We start from the raw sequence: 18,728 nt of genomic DNA on the forward strand, positions 1-18,728 counted from the left end.
CTTCTTGCACTCTCTTTTTCCTGCATGATGTTCTCCATCTCTTGAAGTGGCTATTACAGAACTTACTTGTCTCTGAGAAAGTGTTAGATGCCAAACTAAGCAACATGTCTGGAACACAGCAATCATTTTATCCAGCCTCCTCAAGTGCTTTGCCATCCTTAGAGCCATTCTTCCAGCTTTCCACAGCTTTGCTTCAGTCTGCAGTTCTGCTAAGGACTGTCCTCACCATTATGCCAAATTCCAGTTCTCTGCACAATATTATCACAAACACAATATTAGCACTTAAAACTCAATTGCAAGAAATAGATAAATCCCACACTAGAGGTGGATAAATACTATATGGGCTTTGGGGAGCTCCTAGGATCATAACTTTATGAATAAACAGCTCTTTTCAGTAACTGCACAGCCTGTTTCTGTCCATCCCTTAAATCAAATGAACATTAGAATGGTTTCTCTATTCCTTAAGAATATGGATTTATTTGTTTCCATTAAAAAAATTATTCCCAACTTCAAGTTGGTCACAGTGCCAACAATCACCTGAATGCAAACAGCTGAGCCTCAAGCCAGATCTGGGAAATGTGTCTCAAATAATCAGTTTATAATTGTTTTAAGACAACAAGGATTGTTGAAATACTTTTGATAATTTTAGATAGGCATTAAAATAGTGTTACTATAACAAAAAACCTGCTTATTTTTCTGAAATGAAACACCAAGGACTGAGAAAACCACCTCAAAACATGAGTAAGACAGTTTTCAGAGAGTTTTTAAGAGAACAGTTGTGACATTTCCATTCAAAGCAAAAATCAACTTCAAACAAAAAAAATTATAACTTTTATTTCAGTCTGCATTTTTACAGAAATTTTCAACCTTTACCCTGAAACACAAAGAATTCCCACTGAACAGGTCTCCTTTCTAAAAATTTAGAGTTAAGCACTTACTGTAGCAGTTATTCCACTCTATTAAAATGAGTAGTGACAGGTGAAGTTTGTAATCATGTTTGCACTTCAAACCACAGAACAAACTTCATGTTTTTGTTTAATTCAAGCAGTTACTCTTAGTGCACTCATGAGCAGACACCAAACTCGTAAATGTTTGATTCTGTGAAGCAAATAACAGCAAAATAAGCCTGACCACAAATTTAATTAGGATGGTGAAATGGCTCCAAAGGAAGAACAGTGGTCTGCTGTGACAAACCACAGACCAGGGGAATCCACAGGAGAATTTAACTCAGTGCAAATCACCCAGCTGAAAAGGGCAAAGCTGAGGATGTCTTCAAGGAATGCACAGCTAACAGCTACAGAAAGTTGTTGGTTCATTTTTCAAGTGAATATGAGTATGTTTAACTGCTGCATAAAGAAAAAAAATATATGATCCAGCTGCAGTTTTATGGTTCTTCTCCAAGGCAGGATGGTACATTTGTAGAATCCAATGAAAATGGTAGTTTTCCTTTGCCTACAGAAAGAACGTGGTTGGTTTGCTTGTCTGATGTTTGGTGGTTTCTGTAATTTTCTTTTTCCTTCCTCCCCTATTCTCTTTCTTTTAAGTGGAGAGATCAAATTTAGCTGGATGTTTTATTGGAACTCATAGGGCTTGGCTCAAACGCCAACCGCTGGCTCTCGCTCATTACTGAAATGGCTCATTATTCACTCAGCCTGATTCTATTCAAATCCTGGCAAGTTAATGTTCCACTTTACAGTTTATCACCTGCTATCAGAGCTCTGGTGCCTCCTTAAAGCTCCAGGGTCTCCTTCAGTCCCAGAGGACAGTGCAGGACCTCCTCTCTCACTTCCTCTGTGCTGCCTTTAATTCTCCATACACAGAAACACAACCCACCTCTGCAATCACAGCTTTCAACTTCAACTTGGTTTTAGTTTTCTTTTACATGCTTTGGAACCTTTTTTTTTACTCATATCACAAGGTATTTGGAGTGGTAAGTCCTGTGATTCCACTCACCACGATTTGTTGTATACCTGTGTGCTTCATCCCTCCTGTTTATGATGAGGTGAGCAACATAAAATTTTATCTTATAAAACAAATCCAGTCAAAGAGTCAGGTCTGTTAAGAAGGGGCTTTACTGACTTGCAGAGACCTGGCAATACATGCTGAGTGTAAAATATTTCACAGGAAATGGCTAAAAGTTCTTTTGCATGGTAGTTGTCCTTGTTCTGGGTTTTCTGACATGTAACTAAATTTCATCTTACCAGCATTATTTTAATAATCTGTGCTGTTGTTCTTTTGCACAATATATTTCTTAAATTCCCTCTGCATTATCTGCAGGAAGGTGAACACACACAATGTTCCTACAAAAACCTTTGCTGAGGTCTCTACTGTCCCCAAAGCTTTAGTGCCACCAATGTTACTCTGGTGAGTAAGTGTGCACTTGTTTCCTTGGGAACACCATTCCCAACTTCATCCCAGGATAGCACAGCATAACCCTCTCCATCAAGGAAAAGCTAGGGCTCCTGTCAGGGAGCTTTGCTTTAGGGCACTGAAGCCTATTTTCTCCACCAAACCTGTCAAATTGTGTTCTTTATACTCCAGCTTGGTTTTTTTCATTTCCTGGACTTTAAAAATACCCAAGTAGATTTCCAAGCTGCTCTGCAATTGTTTCAGATCTAAATGGGGTGAAAAAGCAATCCATGCTCCTATGGAACAGTGCTAATACAGTGACTATTCTACACATTTACTATCTAATACATAAAATTGTTGTTTTGTCTGTTCCCTATGTAAAATGTACCTCATGTCAGAGAGCCAACGACATTGGAAAATCCCTCCCAGCCCATGGAGTCCCAGCTGTGCCCGATGCCCACCTTGTCCCCAGCCCAGAGCCCTGAGTGCCACCTCCAGCCCTTCCCGGGACACCTGCAGGGATGGGCACTGCAAAGCTCCCTGGGCAGCCCCTGCCAAGGCCTGAGCAGCCTTTCCATGGGCAAATTCCTGCTGGTGCCCACCCTGAGCCCAGCCTGAGGCCGTTCCCTCTGCTCCTGTCCCTGTTCCTGGGAGCACAGCCCGGCCCCCCGGCTGTCCCCTCCTGGCAGGGAGTTGTGCAGAGCCACAAGGGCCCCCTGAGCCTCCTTTGCTCCAGGCTCAGCCCCTGCCCAGCTCCCTCAGCCCCTGCTGGGGCTCCAGCCGGGATAGCATCCTAGTGCTATACAAAGAGCAGGGTATAGACCTGCCAAAGGTGCCTTTATCATCACATTTTAAACTTTCATAAATACAGAAGGACTCTGCAGGAGGCACTAAAGCCAAGTCAGCAGCCAAAGTGCCAATGCCCTGCGCCCAGCAGCGCGGCCCGGCCCGGCCCCAGGCTCGGTGCCGCGGTTGCCCGGTAACCGCGCCCGGGCCCTCAGCGTCTGTGACGGCGCCGCGGCCTCAGCGCCCGCAGCCGCCCCGATGCTCATTCGCACTTGGCTTTTCGCCACGCGAACTGTTCGCAGAGATTGGTCTCTACGAGTACTATGATTTCGTGGAGAATTGGTCTCTGTGAGCGACTCCGAAACTTACAAAACATTCGTCTTTGTGAGGGACTCCTAAATTCGCAGAACATTGGTTTCTGTGAGGGAGTCCTGAACTGCCAAAGCATTGGTCTTTGTGAGGGACTCCTAAATTCACAGAACATTGGTTTCTGTGAGGGAGTCCTGAACTGCCAAAGCATTGGTCTTTAGTTTTTTTTGAAGGTAAAGACTGACTCAAGTTGTACTTTCTGGTTTTGTCACATCTGTGCTCTGAAAGAGAATGCCAAAGGGAAATACAGGATGGGATAATGCCAGTCTTCAGTTCGGTGGCATGTACAGCTGAGGGGATGAACAATACATGGTCTGCTGATGGTGCTTTTTTCTCACCGAAGAAATGCAACATTTCCTAAATATACTAGTCTATACATTTTTTCCTATAGTATGTATTTAAACTACTTATAGGTGAATGAGTTCTGTTCAAGTTTCAGTGAGTTGTTATGATCTGGTTATTAAAATTATTAAGTAGATGCCCCTGAAATAAGGTGCAAAATGGGACCATGTGCCAAAGTCAATAGTTTGGACTTTATGGAACAGTAAATGTGAGGAAGAGAGAGGGAGAAAGAAATAGAAAAAGGAGGGGGGAGGGAGGGGGCTGGGAAGGAGGGAATAAAGAGTGACAGAGACAGATTTGGTAGAAAATATCACCATTCCATGGATCCCATCCCATCCCATTCAGTCCTCTTCTGGTCTTCTCTGTGGTGAGGTCTCACAAAATGTGAGACTCCAATGGATTAATGCAGATTTGGGCAAGGTGGGACTGCCCAGGTACCTCCCTGGGGTGGGGCAAGTTTGGCTCTGTCTCTTACTACTCTCAAATAATATAAAATCTTTAGCACCAGTATGTCCTTTGAGTCTGCCATGAATTGGGTTGTGGATTTTCAGATCTGCTGTGTTTCTCTGCATGCCATGAGTCATCTGGTGCAAGGCCTCAGGAATGGCTCTGGGGGCACTTTGGAGGTCTTTGCTGGGTTATGACACCCCCTCAGCTGCCCCTCATGTGAATGTCCTCTGGATGTGGCCTTCTGGGGCTGGGGGGTTTTAGAGCTGAGCCAGTTTGTCTGAGGGAGGATGGGTGTCCTCTGCCCCTTACCAGAGGTTGTGCCTCACCCCCAAAATTTCCTCCTTCCCCCTCTGTTGATGGGAGGTTTGTGTGCCAACCTGGCCTCAGCAGACGAGTCTGTGGCTATGACTTCCCCAGCCTGAAGGCAGACAGAGCTGATTTTCAGGACAGCTGCTGGATTTGACTTTAGTGGGGATATATTTTTCTCCCTCAGCCTTGTTCACTTCTCCCCAGACCTGAGCTAACAGGACAATAGTGTCAGCTTTATTTTGTCTCAAGTTCCCTTAGGCAGCTTAACTCCCAGTGCCAAGTTCCAGTCAGGAGGCATTTTCAGGGAAGGGTGCATTTGGGGGGGTCTCAGCTTCTTTATTCAACTTTGTCACAATGGGCAAAAAGTCCTTTACTTAAGCCATTACCCATTACATTCTAGTCTCTCACAAGTCCTGTGAGGAGCAGCTGAGAGAGCAGAGGTCATTTAGCCTAAAGAAGAGAAAGTCCATTCAAGCTGTTTTTAAATAACATTTAAGCTACAGTTTTGTTTGTTCTAAGCATTATTAATGTTCAGCATTTCAGCTCCAGGTTTCAGTACAATCAATCTTTAAACTGCCAAGGTACCCATATAGTTGCAATAAAGTCCAACTTGAGGCCTAACAACACTAGCTACTTCTGCCTAATGAGCATTTAGCTGCTTTCAAATCATATAAAATCTTTAGCACCAGTACATCCCTTGAGTCTGCCATGAATTGGGTTCTGGATTTTCAGAGTACCCTTGTTGTTCCTTCCAGTTCTGTTGAGGCATCGTCAATAATCTGTGACATCATCCTTTCAAAATGGCGTATGGATTCCGGGGAAGGATACCAAAGCCTCCTTTTATATTCAGGGACAAAATGAACCCCGATATTGTGAGTAGGCACTGGGGCTGTGTTAAGACTGGAAACTGCCCTGCTCTCCCTGCTCTCCCTGCCCCTGCTGTCCAGCAGTGCTCTGAAGCTGCAGAGCCCCTCCCCAGCCCTTTGTGCTGTGCTGCTGTTGCTGGGGCTGTCCTGGTGCAGTAGGGAACACTGTGGGATGTGTCAGGGACAGCCCAGCGCCCTGCCTGGCTGTGCCAGCAGAGCCAAGGGAAACCAATGTACAGCTGAAGCCCTCAGCATGGGCTTCTTTCCTTCCCCTTTGCCACAGCCATTCCTTCTGTCAGGCTGGGCACTCACCTGTGCTGCTCTGACCATCCTGCCCTTGGGCACCCGGGCACGTGAGGGGGAAAGCTCAAACTCTGCCCAAAGCCTTGAGAGCCACGGCTGGTCCCAGCTGGAAGAGCTCCCAAGGCAGCTGTTCCCTCCCAGCTCCTGGGTGGGCACAGATGCAGCCCTGCAGGCAGCACTGGATGGAGCCAGGGCCACAAAGGTCCCTTGCTGTCTGCAGCTCACTTGGCTGAAGATGCCCCACTGCTGAGGCTCTGCCAAGGAGATCCCTCTGTTTTCTTCTGTCCAGGGCTCTGTCAGCCCACACAGAGAAAACCAATGCTATTTGACAGAGAGAGCTAAAACTTAGACACATTCCTGTGCACCTCACTCTTGGTACAGCTTTTCTTGCTTGCTTCCCTTGGACTCAGCCAGCAGTGCTATCTGCTGGCTGTGAGTTTTGAGTGTTGTGCAGGGATGGAGTTTGGGCAGTTCTGAGCGCTCTTCCCCACTCTCTGAAAAGGTCAATGGCTCAATCCAATGAAAAGTAAGAGGAAACAAATGCTCAAAGAGCAGAAATCCCCAACCATGTCCCATCAAATCACAGAGAGACTCATGGGACACAGCCATGTGGCTGGAGTATGTGTATTGCACTCTGTATTATTAATTTATTGGTGCTAAGTATTTCAGCAGGAAACTTCCAGGGTTGCAGAACTGTGCTAGTGGCTGTAATCACAAATTATTCATCAGTGCCACTTGTTCAAGGAAAGCCTTTCTGAACAAGCACATCTCTGACGTTCTTGCTGGGTTTTGTTGGGGTTTTTTTTTTTTTGGTTTTTTTTTTTTTTTTTTTTTTTTTTTGCCTTTCAGCCACATCGCTCGAATTACGAGAGGGATCAGATAATCAAGATGAGGAAGGACTTCGGCATTACCTGGCGTTATCTGCCTGGTCTTATGAAACTTCTGGAAAAGGAGGATGCTATTCCAAAGGTAGCCTTTTCCTGCTCTTTTCCTTTAACATGAAGTTTGAAGAGGGTTTCACATGAAGTTTGAAGAGGGTGTGTACTTGTGACAGGCTCGCCTCCAGCAAAATACCTCAGTGTCCAGGTCCTGGTGTCATTGCAAACTGCTGGCAGTGGTGGACTGGGAGTCCTGATCTGCACTAAGCCAACACAACTGACCTCTGCTGAAGCTGCTGGGCTGTGCTGGAGTGTAGCTGACATTGCTAAAACCATGGGGGGAAGGCTGGGGACACAAAGACACAAAATTGCCATTGGCCATTCTGCTGAAGGTGCCAACCTCTTGCTTTGTTTGGTGTGGTCACCATCAAATGCTTGGGGTCACAGGATTCTCTCCACAGTGGCAGCGTTGGCCTTTGAAGGGCAAGGATCTGAAGGAATTACTTCAAATTTAGCAAAACAATTTTCATTACTGCTTTGGGTTGGAACAATATGTTGGACCCTGATGAGGTGTTAGATTTTTCAGGCTGCCAGATGTACAGGGGACTCACCTCCCCTTCCCTCTTATCCTCCTTCCTTTTTGGTCAGGTAAGGTTGTCAACCCCATCCCTGTCCCAACTCACAGCAACACCCAACAAACCAACCTGAACAAATCCAAACTACAAACAACACATAGAACCAACAAATTCCATTCTGTCACTTAAAAACCTTTCGGCTTCAGTCAAATATCACCTCATCTCTCACACCTCCCCTAGTACTGATCTCTTCTTACTGATTCCTAAGTTCTAGATCAAAACAGGTATTTGCAGTTGTGTGGGCCTCGGTTTCTCTGTCTCAGAGTAAAGGATACCCCAAAATTGAATCTGATGTAAATTAGTGGGTTTTACTTACTCCATGAGTGCTCAGTCAGTGCTCCAGTGGGCACAGGGCTGTGCTTAAGGAAAGTGCTGCCTGGCATTCTGGAGAAGGAAAGTTGGAGAAATAAAAAGAGCAACTTAGCTTGAGCCTGCCCTAAGCAGATCAAGCAGTTCTTGATTAGCTCAGAGCAGAGGTGGGCGAGCCACTGTTTGCCCAGTGTGTCCTGGGCAGACATGCTCCCCAAGAGTCTGTGCTTCACTGGGGATCAGTGTAAGGGATCCTTCATGAACCTTCCTCCCAGCAGCTGAACCTCGCCCTGCTCTCTCTCGCCTCTGCAGCCACCTCCCCCAAAACGGAACGTGTTGGCAGTTTCCCCACGAGAGCTGGTATTTCACAACTTCGTCGCTCATGGGGTCTTTGAAATGGTGCTGTCTCTCATTAATCAGGACAAGGTAAGTGCTGGCACCTGGAGCTTTAACACTGTGCTGGAAGAGGAGAGTGCTGTCCTTCCCTGAGTGTGCAGCAAAGCAAGTTATCTGCTGCAGCACATCCAGAAGAAAATGTCTCAGCACCTTTGCTCTGCAAGATTGTGGAAATTTTCCTGTGCTGGGAGCTGTCCCCTGATTTTGGCCATGCAATGATGGCATCTATCCCAAAAGAGTTTCCTGCCCTTGAAAGCTGGATTGATAGGAATGTTGAGGCCTCTACAGTTCCTACCTGCTCTCGAGCTTTGCCTTGAGTCTATACCACATCCTGTATCTCCTTGGCTAATCTTGGCTCCTGGTAGGAATCTCTGCCTCTCTCAGACTGTTTCGCTCCCTTTGTGCAGCTCACAGTCAGCTCAGGGGCTGTCTTCTCCACTTTATGCTGGAATCCTTTCTCATTAATGGCACTGGCACTGCAGCAAATGTGTTCTGAAAGAGCCCTGCAATCAGACGGATGGAGCAGAAGCAGTGGGAGCCTTTAGGTGCCACTTCAGGCTCCTGCTAAGTTTCATTCAGCTCTGCTCAGCTTTTCCAAAAGCAACACGGTGCTCTGCTTTCCCTTTGGAGAACCACAGCACATCCAACGCTCCTGGACATTTCCACCTTCAGTTGTGATTGTTTTGCAGTTTCCCAAGAGAGTTGAGAGGGAAAAAGTTGAAAAATGTCTCCAGTTTTGTTCCAGTGTAAAGGGGAAAATGAAGACCATTGGGATTTCAGTCAGGGAAACATTTCTCAAATGACCCTTGTGCCAAGAGTGGGCTGGTGGAAAAAGACAAAAATCATCTGGTTTAGACTTTTTGAGAGCATTTTGGTGTTCAGGTGTTGATGATACCTGTGTGCTAGAAAATGCATATTTGCTGTGTCTGTGAATCCCAGAGGGCAGAACCTGGCCTGCTGGCTGCAGGCAGGAATGCCCAGCAGCCCAGCTTGCCTGCACAGGCAGCAGGAAGCCCTGGAGAGCCAAGATTGGCTTTTCATACTGGACCCATACTGTCAGTCAGTGCTGGTCATGTTTCTCCAGGCAGAAAATGCCTTTGAAGCCCACAGTCAATAGGCACAGCCTGTGTGTGTTTCCATCACTTTTGGCAAGCTGATTGCTCTCCTGGTTTTATGATTCTTTCTTGCTGCTTTACTGCTCATTTAAATTCTCTTTGCCATCTCCTTGTTTTTGGGATTGTCTTGTTGTGTTCCTTCTTTTGCTTTTCAGGTTTACTTTTATTCCCAGGAAGGCCACAATGGTTTGGTCTCCTCTCTTGCTGCTCTGCCTGCAAGACTCTATCCCCAGAACGTCCCTACCCAAACCAGATCTGCTAGAAGGGAATTTTTTCCTTCCCCCAGGACAATTTGATGTTTTGCTTTCAGGTAGCACATTCCCCCCTGGAACACGACTGCATGGCTGTGTGCAGGCAGAAGCCAGCAGTTTTCTGGCCTTGTGGAATATGCAGATGACTTGGTTCAGGTGCTCTGTCTCCATCCTGCTGGTGCTGACTTGCTTGGCCCTTCCTTCCCACCAGGCACTGCCCAACTGCCCCAGGCCACAATGCTGGAGGCAGACAGGAGGGATTCAGGCTCACCCTTGTGAATGATGTGCCTGTGCCTGCACAGCTGAAAGTGCTTTGGGAAAGGGGCCAAGGAGGGATGTCACCAGGGCACGGACAGGGCTCCTCTCGTCCTGTTTCCACAAGTGGCAAAGTCATAATTTCCTGTCTTTGCTGCAGATTGCTCGGATGGTGAAGGTTTCCATGGAGAGCAGCCTTTATTTCCAGCTGGCCTGCCCCAGTGATGTGTACCACATCGTGCCACCGGGCGCCTCTGCCCCTGTGCGCATCCGCTTCACCCCTGACGAGAACAAGGTGAGGCTGGAGGGGCCAAAGCACACAATGATCTCCACAGCCATTGTTTTCCCTGCACTCTGGCTCCAGCCCATTGCATGCTGTGAGCTGGGCTCCAGGCCTGGGCAGGCAGCCTGCAGCAGCCAGTCACACCTTGGCACTGCTGGCAGGCTCTGCTTCCCCTCCCTGCACATGCCTGAGCATTGCCAAGGGAAGCTGCACAGGGAACAGGATGAAAATGACAGAGAGGTGTTGACAGATGTTCGGCCATCTCTAGGTACAGTGGAAGGGGTTTCATTATTATGGAAAACACTTGAGGGACAAAGAGGTCGGAGAGCTTTCCTCCTTCCTGACTGCCAACAGCCTCCCTGCCTCACCCTGGGCTGGAGCAAAGATGGTGCTTTTTCACCCCTCTGTTGTGCAGCCTTGCAGCTGTGCTGTCCCAGAGCACAAGTGAGCCTGGCACAGCTGCAGGGCCAGGGCAGAGGACGTGCTGTGCCCGTGAGCCCGGCCTGGCACAGGCACACTGGGCTCTGGGTGCCCTTGGTCAGCAGCAGGTTGCTGAGCTGCAGGGGACTTGGACACCTGCCTGAAGGAGCTGGTGTAGGGCAGGTACAACACCTGCAGGCAGAGCTGTGGGCCCAGAGCCCGTGGCAGTGACTCTGTCTTCATGCCTGGCACTGTGCTTGCTCTGTCAGCTGGCGCCCATTCCGTGCCAAAGGTGCTTCTGCATGGAGGTTTGAACAGCAGTGCTGAGGCCCTGGCAAGTCTGATCTCAGTGCTGGCATCTGGAGGCTTGTTCAGACAGAAGGGTTTAGGACGTGGCATGGAAGGGAGGAAGCCTTGCAGGCAAACAAAGAGAGGCTCTTTCCAACAGCATCCTGCAAGCTCTTAGCACTGTTCTTCTCCTGACCTGGCTGGAGAGGCAAAGTTAGAGGGGAGTTCTGAGCCAACTGATGTTTCTACACCAGGCCAGAGGTGCAGGATCTCTTTGAGTGCAGCAGTTTTCTCATCTTCCTTTTGCTGCTTAGAGTCAGTTTAACACTTCTCAGACAGTGGGAATATAGAAACTTGAAGAGGAATGTCCTGTGTTCCCTAGTTCCATGTTCCTTAGAAGGAACTCAGGAATTACTTAACATCATTAAAATTTGTCAATGAAAATTATGGTGGCCTAGGGCAGTTCTCCGTATGACCCAAGTGACACAAGAGCTTAATGCCACTGGGATAGGTTTTGCAAAGTGCACTGGTGCCTTTAAAACATGACTTAGTAGTAGAACTCAGTGTTCATTTTGGGGTGGAACAGGTAAATTGATGCCATAGATGAGTTACAGGAAATGGTTTTTCTTCTGTCATGGGGATGGCACTAAATGCCCTGTGCTGAGTCAGTTTCTTTTCCTGCAGAATTATTCCCATGAGCTCACCTGCATCACTGCCAAGGAGAAGATAGTTGTGCCAATTCGGGCCGTTTTTGCCCGAGCCATCCTGGACTTCCCTGCCCAGGTGGAGTTCTCAGAGTGTCCGGTCAAGTACACGACCCAGAAGATTCTGCTGATTCGCAATGTCGGTAACCGGACAGCTCATTACCAGCTCAGCACCCAGAGGTGAGGCAGCTCATCTGTCCTTGTGCAAAGGATATCTGTCACCTTTGGGTGATGGCAGAGTTGGGAAAGAGCAGCAAAAGGAACCAGAGCATCAGAGCTGCAGCCCTGGCTGGAAGTGAGCAGGCAAGCCATGAAGTCACCCCCACCAGTGTTATTCCCATCCTGCCATCAGAGGGCAGGAATATGTAACATGGGGCAGCAGTGGGAATGGAATGGAATGGAATGTAGTGCTGAAATGTGGCCATGGATTCCCTTAACTGATAGCTTCTCTGTTCTGGTGGAATTTCTGGCAAAAGAATAAGAAGAAAATCCTGTGCCTTGTCCCCAGCAGGCACTGATCCCCCGAGCCCCAGCAGGGACCTGCAGCAGTGCTGGCATCAGCCCCGGGGCAGGAGCACGTGCACCAATCTTGCTCTGGGGCTGCTGGGGCCTTGTCTTTCCTCCCCTCCCTCCAAAGTCTCACATCCAGCACATGAACATTGCTGGCCCAAGGCTTCTCCATCAGCCAGTGATGTTCTCACCAGTGGGAATGGGAACAGCTCAGCCCATCATTGCAGCAAGAGGTCCTTCATGAGCTGAACCTGAAGCAAGTGACATGAAAAAAGCTCAGCTTGCCAGATGTTCTCTTTATTTTTGTGTGTGATGCATTCATCACCAAACTGCCCAGAACACACTTTTAAGTGACAGACTGACCACCAGCAAAGCACCAAGGCCAGCAAAGCACCAGGGCCAGGAACTTTTGTTTCCTCAGCGGGGCTGTAGAAGAGCACAAAGCCCAGCAGCTGCTGGGCAGGAGCACATTTCCCCTGAGCTGTCCCTGAGCATCAAAGCACGGAGTCTTGTGCTTGTCAGGCAAGAGCTCTTTACCTGGTGACCAATCCTGATTGCTCCTGTTAAATCCAAAGTGCACCAACACATTTGCATTAACATTTCCAACACGTTGAACAGAGTTTCTCTGCTGGGCCAAGCAAACATTACCAGCCTGCATGACAAGCCACAGCCCCAGACTGCATTGCTGGTAAACACACAGAAACCCCCTATTCTGCTTCCCTGATGTGCTCTGGGCTCTGGGTGCTTCATTTAGCTGGGATGTGATCCTTCAGCCTGTAAATGGCATCGTCCTTTTGGCTTTCCATGTCACTCTATTGCTCTAATCTGCATTTGCACTCTTTCAGAGCTTTGACTGCTCCTTTTCTTAGAGCAGCTTTGATTGAAATGCTGATAAAATGTGCCCATTTTAGGCTAAATCAGGATGTTTTCAAGGCAAAATAAACCAAAGAACCACACTGCAAATTCAACTGTAACTATTCCTTGGTCTTGAAGGAAAAGTTCCTTCTCCCTGTCTGATTCCTAGGCTGTAATATCCCAGGACAGGTAGTGCCCTAACATTTGCATCTCCTGAGAGGAGGTTTATAGGCAGCAGGAAAAGAGAAATTCCTGAGGCAGTCAGTGTCAAGTTGTGCATGCAGACAGCTCTGAACCCTCTCTGTGCTCTTCACAAACCATTCTCTGATGGGATTGCTGGCAGTGGGACCCTTGAGCCTCATTGCAGAGAGCTGGATGCAGAGTATGGGGGAGATGAGGCCATTTTACCCCCAGGATCTTGTGAGGGCTGGATCTCCTCAGCAGTGGCTCAGTGGCTGTTTCTGACCCTGTCTGTTCTGCCTTCTGCTGCCTGTGCTTGGTTTGCTCCCTGCTTGCCCAAGGGAGCTGCAGTGCAGAAGGAGTCTCATGGCCAGGTGTGCCCCCAGCCCTGACCCCTCTCTTTGTCTCGCAGACCTTTCTCCGTGGTGCCGACCTCAGGAATTCTGGGCGCTGGTGACACCATGCGGGTGACAGTGAGATTTCACGCGCTGACCAACGGGGACCATTTTGGGTCCCTGGCAGTGTGCTCCAACACAGGTGAGTACTGGGCCCTGCATGGGCACAGGACAGTTCTCCACCATGGCTCCCTGTTGTCCCTCCCCTGCATTCCCTCTAGAGGTGCCTCCCCTGTTCAGCTTTACCCCAAAGAAAACTGAAAACTCCTTGGTGTTCAGGGGCTTGAGAAAGTGGATTTCCTCTAACGGGCAAAGATTTTTGACTCCTGTTTTGCTGGGAGTTGCTGAGTGGAGGAAGGAGGATGCCTGATGCTCCACTACCATGTGGCTATGCCTGGTGAAGTTTTATTTTATTCCTGGGCAGTGCTGTATGTGAGGTCTCCATCAGACTCTCTCCAATGCAATGGATTTCTTGCACACCTCTATCCCATATGCTGCTTCTCCACTGGCTTGTCACACATCCTTTTTCTATGGGGCCCTTACACATATATGTAGTTTCTGTCTAGTAACACTTTCAGACCCTCAAGTTCCTGTTTGGTGACAAATCAAGACAAATTTTTCCCTGTGCCCATTTCCCAGGCTGTTCATGTTTTTACAAACCTCTCACATCTATCTCCCATTTGATTTCTAGACTGAGGAATCCCATTTCAGTCTTGATGTAGAAGCTGCTCTGTACTTATTATTCTTTCCTTTGTCCCTTTTTTATTTGATTTACAATGGTTCAGCTTGGTTTTTGAGATCAGAACAATGTAAAATATTTCAAGACTGATGTGGCTGTGGGTTTGGACAGGGAGATGATATGATTTTCATGGTGTTCATTTTAGAGTGGTATGTCATATTGCAGAGCCAGGCTGGTTGTGTTTCCTGACCTGTGTCCCCTCCTGCTGTGGGCTGTCACTTCACTTGTTCCTCTGGGCCTCCTTTTGCTGCCCACCTGCCTCCAGGCATATTTGCTGGTCAGCAACAAGGGATCCAAGGGATCAGGAGAGACAGGAGTCTCGTGGGATGCCCGGGGAGACCCTGGGCAAGGCAGGACTGAACAGGGCTCCTCAGCCCTGTCACCTGAAGGACTTGGATGCAGAAATCCCAGTGATCTGAGTGGGTCACCAGAGCACACTGACCAATCTCTCTGTCCATATTGTCACCTTGGGGCCAAATCTCTACAAACACACTCAGAAATAAGGGCTTTAAGGAGCTGCCCAGGACATCCTCACACTCTACACACAGAGCTGTCAGGATGTGACAAATGGACTGATCCAAAGAACTGCTCATTCAGATAAAAACTGGGACACCTTTTTCTGTGCCCTGTGGTTTGTTCTGTTCCTTGTGCTTCCATCAGCCAGTGAGCTGAGAAAAGACTCCTCTTTGCTTTGTTCCAGATGAAGAAAGTATCCAGGTAAAGCTCCATGCAGATGCTGTAGAACTCGATATTGTGTTGAGCACAAATTCCGTGGATGCTGGCAAGACTTTCATCACCAAGTCATATCAGACAACCGTGGTCATCAAAAACAAGAGTAACATCACAGCACACTTCCAGTGGAAGGCTCTTCCTTCTGATGAAGATGACAACGAAGAGAAGAGGAGGTTGGTTTGGAAGATACATTTCAGTGAGATATATGGCCCAAGACTGAAACTAACATGTGGCCTCAGGGGGGTGTTGATGCTTTTGAATGGTTTGGGCCAAGTAAACCATCCCTGGCACTAGGGTGTGTGTCCCTGGGCTTCAGGAGCTCAGCACTCAGCATTCCAGTTCCATTTATACTCCAACCAGAAATGGCATTTTGGGAAGGAAAGGTTGATTGCAATGACTTATTTCCTCAGGTTCTAATTGGGCTCTTGTCTCTCTAATCTTCTTCCTACATGACCTGGCGACATTCCTAAATATTTCCTGAGTTGCCAGCCCCTCTTTCCAAAGGTGATACACCCTCGTTTTTCCTTTAGTTCCTTCAAAAGCTCCTTTCCCATCCAGGCTGGTTGTCTTCACCCTCAGCTTGCCCTGTCAGTGTGTCATTCAGCACACAGGGACAGTCTGTTCCTGTGCCTTCAAGACTTCTTTCTTGAACTATGTCCATGCTTCCTTTGTTTTAAGATCTGTTTCCCAAGGTACTCTCCAAATCAGTCTCTTGAACAGGCTGAATCTGCCCTCCAGAAGTCCAGAGTGGAAGTTTTGTTGATGCCTGTCCTTGTTTCACCAAATATTGAGGACTCTATTATTTCACAGTCATTGTACCCCAGACAGTGGTGAGCAGATGAAGTTCATTTAGTTATTAGGGAATCTCCTGGGCATATCCAGTACCTGAACCTCAGGGAGCCAGCAGACTGGCTGGATCCAGAAGACACCCAGGGCCATCAGTTCCCCTTAGAAGGGAGTCACCTACTACCACTACCCTTCTTTTTTTTTCTTTTCTTCCTAATACTCGAGGCTGTGATCTGCTGACAGACAAAGTGCAACTGAGAGACTCTCCGGGCAGAATTTTTTTCTTTAGTGTCATCTGCCAGACCTTCTGGATCCAGGGCCTCATACCTATTCTGTGAGGACACCTGGGTAGGTGGTGGGGGTCAGGAAGGAATTTTATTACCTCCCCAGGAGAGATTAATTTCTATTCCCCACTGTCTTTTAGGTCTCTTCCTTTTGCCTCATCACAGGAAAGGCAGGGCTCCTCTGACTCCTGCTGAGTTTTTCTCAGGGTTAGAAGAGTGTAGCTCCACCAGTTTATTTATGTTTTGCTCTCCCAAATTCTCCTCAGCTTTTCATTTCTTTCTTCAGCTCTGCCACCGGACAGAGCAAATCATTCACCTGCTGACACCACACACAGATGTCTTTTGCACTAACCTCTGATATTAACCCAGGTTCAGACCCTCCCTGCAGCCAGGGGCCTGGACAGCTGCATCCTTCCTGGGTGTTTGAGTTAGTACACTCTTGCTGGCAGCAGCAGCAGCAATGGCTTTTCATCATTTGTAAAACATTGCTGGGAAAAAAAAAAGGCAGAAAGAAGAAATGAAAAAAAAAAGCCAAGCACCTCACAACCAGCCAAAAGACACAAGGAGGATGGCTGGCTGCACCCTTTTTGCTCAGCCTGATTGTGCCAACTGCCATGCAAAAACTGAAAAACTGTGCAAACTGCCGTGCCCAAATTGCCGTGGCAAGCCCCTGTTTACTGCGGGCCAGGTCGCTCACACTCCCCAGAGCCATTTTGCATCACCTACAAAGGACCAGGAGATCAAACCTTGCCCACTTGAATGGCTGGTGAGATGGTCATTTAGTGCCCTGGGCTTCTTGATTTTCCTCTGTTCTCTCTCTACTTCACTGTGTTTGACTTCCATATAAGCTCTGTGTGTATACAGAAAAACCCTTTACCTTCTCCAGCTACCTCCCTGGACTATTTATTTCCATTTTTTCCCACTTGCCTGCCTCAGCCTGAACTCCACGTGATCCATTTTTCCCTCAGAAGCAACTAAGTTTTCCCAGAGTAAACTTACACCTGGTTTTGGTTTTGTGGATTTTTGTCCAATTACATCTGTTTTCATGCTCGTTTGTGTCCTAGACTGTCACCAGGACATTTTGTTCTTCTTACTTCCAGTCTTCAGGATGGTTTTAGCTCCAATGCCACTGTCCTGCTGTCAGAGAAGCTTTTGAGATCTCAGAGCAGAGAGGATGTTTTTAGAAGAGGAGATAGTGTAGGATCCTTTCCCTCTCAGGATATTTGCTACCATGCACTGGGATGGGACCCAAAAAGCTTTGGATCATGAAACTCCAGGAGTTTGCTGTCTCCCTCCTGCAAAACAAAGTCCCTTCCCCTCTCAGAGCCTCTGTTTTCATGCATATAAAACCTGCAATGTCACTGAAGGGATGCAGTGCCTGAATTCATCAATTTCCTTGGGAAGTGCTCTGGGATGCTCTTGGGAAAGGCAGAGTAGGGAACAGGGCAGGTTCAAAATGGAAGAAACAAAGAGTGATGCTGGTAACACGTAGCTGCAACCCATCTCCCCTTCCCAGGGAAGTGCTGCAGTGGGTGCTCTGTGACCTTTATCTGCATCCCCCGAGCGGCTCAGTGGGAGGAAAAGCCAGCTGAGGTGGTCGGTGGATTCTGCCTCAGTTTTGGCAGAGGCTTTGAGCCAGGAGGTTTCTCTGGAGGGATGCTGGCTTTGGAAACCTCTCCTGAGCTTGCAAGTGTGGGCTGAAACTCCCTGCTGTGCCAATAAACAGCAAGTTATCCTCTGATCCATGTGGGACCCTCGTGGCTTGGGCTCAGCCTTTGCTGGGGAGCTGCTGCTGCTCGTCCCCAAGTGCTTTGCTCTCCTGCACTCCCACTTCTCTCTGCAAATATGTGGCTCATGAAACCATCTGCTGGCCTTGTCTCTCCCTGTGGCTGCAGGCAGAGTCTTTTCCTGCACCCCTCAGATGAGGACTGGCTGGAAAACTTCATGGAGGAGAAAGAAGTAGAGAAGGAGCAGGGCTTTTGCGAAGATCACACTACCCTCCTGAGAAGCAGGATCCAGGAGATCAAGGCACAGGCGCAAAAAGACCCCCTGCTCTTCTCCAATGACTTTTTTTTCATTGAGCCAATGGTAAGTGACAGCTGAGAACCTCATTTTCTTCCTCCTCCTCTTCCTCTTCCTCCTCCCAAGCGCCCTTTCCCCGGCTGCAGTCACTGGGCAGATCCTCAGCTGGCCCCATGTGCTGACAGGGAGCACATGGAGTTTCTGGAGCGGCTGCAGAGCTCCCTGCTCAAAGCATTTGTGCCCTGCAGGCTCGAGGCAGGGCTGGGAGCCTGACAAAGCCCAGCTCTGCTGCCAGGCTGGAGCTCAAGGCCCTGCCTGCGTGTCCTGTCAGTGTCCCAGGGAGCAGTTCCTGTAGGCAGGGGCTCCCCCCCCCACACACGTGGGGCTCAGCAGAGGCTGTTGGAGCACTGCCAGCTCACACACTGACCTGAAGCTTGCAAAGGTTCCCTGGCAAAAGGAGGCCAAATTCAGCCCAAGGTTAATGACAGAAATGCCAATCCCCTCCTGTAACCATGCCTTGCACTATTTCTGAGTGTCCCTTTCAGTGTCATCTGTGAGCCTGGACACAAGGGAGGAAGGCTGAAATGGGCCTTTGGACTTCTCCTGCACACAGGGACAGAAAACCTTTTCCTTTTCTGGTGATGCAAGCAAACTGCCACGTGCTCCCATCAACCAGAGCCCTGATTCTGGCATTGGGAGAGATGGTGAATGCCTGGTGCCTGCACAGAGCAAAATCCCTTCTCATCTTGGGGTGAAGCCCAGAATAATCCCAACCTCTGCTTTCTTTCAAAACAGCTTAACTAATATCTGTATTTCAAGGAAGGGGATCATGTCCTCTTCTTGGTTACTCCTATGGCCCATCTAAGGCCAAGAGCCACCAGTGCACAGTGGAAGTTACATCCCATGGAGCTGACAGC

The 18,728-nt window shown here is 48.3% G+C and overlaps 1 pseudogene; it reads left to right on the forward strand.

The window, feature by feature from the left end:
* The first annotated feature begins 5,405 nt into the window (after positions 1–5,405).
* LOC131089633 (hydrocephalus-inducing protein-like) overlaps positions 5,406–18,728 on the forward strand; it is a 66,451-nt pseudogene continuing 53,128 nt past the window's right edge.

This window comes from Melospiza georgiana, chromosome 14 (genome assembly GCF_028018845.1).
Source record: "Melospiza georgiana isolate bMelGeo1 chromosome 14, bMelGeo1.pri, whole genome shotgun sequence".
In the NCBI taxonomy this organism is placed as follows: domain Eukaryota; kingdom Metazoa; phylum Chordata; class Aves; order Passeriformes; family Passerellidae; genus Melospiza; species Melospiza georgiana.